The sequence below is a fragment of the Dipodomys spectabilis genome, unplaced genomic scaffold (assembly GCF_019054845.1).
Source record: "Dipodomys spectabilis isolate Male_0828 unplaced genomic scaffold, ASM1905484v1 ptg000464l, whole genome shotgun sequence".
Classification (NCBI taxonomy): Eukaryota; Metazoa; Chordata; class Mammalia; order Rodentia; family Heteromyidae; genus Dipodomys; species Dipodomys spectabilis.
The window spans coordinates 1,627,993-1,629,500 of NW_024871141.1; the positions used below are offsets into that span (position 1 = coordinate 1,627,993).

The window sequence follows — 1,508 nt, forward strand, 5'->3', positions numbered from 1 at the left end:
CTACTTCTGTTGAACCATTATATCAAACCAGGTCTGAAGAACAACTTGGAAGAAACTGCATTTGATATTGCCAAAAGGATAAGTATGTATCACTACCTCTTTGAAGTTGTGAAAGGCTTTACAAATTGTTCTCCTAAATCGTAATGGTTTGGTTAAGTTCTTTAAATTTCAAAAATGCCCGTTCATCCTTTGTCCCTCCAAAAGTCGTAATGGTTTGGTTAAGTTTCTTAAATTTCAAAACTTTCATCATTCATGTCCTTACAAAATATTTTCACAATGCAAAGCAACAGCAATATCTTCCTTTAAAAAATCATGGATTCCATGTTATTCTTCCAAGTGAATTGCCTGACATTGATGTCAAAATGTATTCAAGAGTTGTTTTTTAAAAAACATCTATAATGTTTTTTGCAGAGTTTGTGATTTTTTTAAATCAGAAATAATTTTAACTTATCTGTGGAAATGAATAGTATAGAAACTTAAGTTATTCCTGGTGCTTGTCTGAAAAAAGTATATCTATGTTTGTATAATGTCCATAATCCATTTCCTTCTCTCCTAGATATATTTTGAATTCTACATTGTTTTATAATATATATGTTAATTAATAAATGTGTCCATTCAAATTGCATTCCTTATAGAAAAAGTTTAAGATTCCTTTTTTTCCCTAGGTCCTTATAATATTTTATTTCTTTGGGATAAGATGACAATGTTATCTAATTTCAAGTTGTGTAAAGGTTATGCTATGTAAAGGCTTTTCTAAGGTGAAGATTTAAACACTGATGTCAACCTAACCTTTAATTCTATGAATTATATATGCTGTTACACTTGTATTTTTGTAATCAACCTTTTAATAACTGTTTTTCATTTCTTGCATCTGAAAAATGAAAAATATGGAATACTTCACAAATTTTTATATCATCCTTGTGCAAGTGCCATGTTAATCTTGGTATTGTCATTTGCGTAGAACTGCTGCTGAAGCCTGTAGTATCCTCTAAATTTAAGTAGTTAATGATGCAATCTTTATACAGGCATATATCCTTGGTTGCCTATTTGTAACAATGAATCCTTATTGTTCCTAAAAATGGTATTGATCTTATTTCTCTAAATTTCTGTTTATAGTGGAAAAAAACTTATATTGTATGGTGGATTGCTCACATTTGCAATTTTTCTGTCAATGACTATTTTGTCTTTTTCATTTTAAATTTGATCATATTTTGAAGCCTTTATAGCTAAGTCCAAAGGTGATGGCTTTTCAAGTACTTACTTATCAACTGAGTTAGCTTTGTGGAGCTAATGGATTCAAAGTAAGCCTTCTTAAAAGCTACTTCGAAACTTCTGCAGCTTAAAATTTCCAAAATGAGGTCTCAATGGCACTAATGTCTTCCTGACCCTTTAGCCTTCTTCCATGTAGGAAGAGACCAACCAGAATATCTTACCGTGACAGCATAGATTGTCTTACTGGAACAAAACTAATCTTAGTTACAAGGGATCATAGAGAGATGAATAGTTGA

General features: G+C 30.7%; 1 pseudogene; it reads right to left on the bottom strand.

Annotated features, from left to right (window-relative positions):
• Positions 1 to 881: 881 nt before the first annotated feature.
• LOC122098224 lies at positions 882 to 982 on the bottom strand (annotated as a pseudogene).
• Positions 983 to 1,508: the final 526 nt, after the last annotated feature.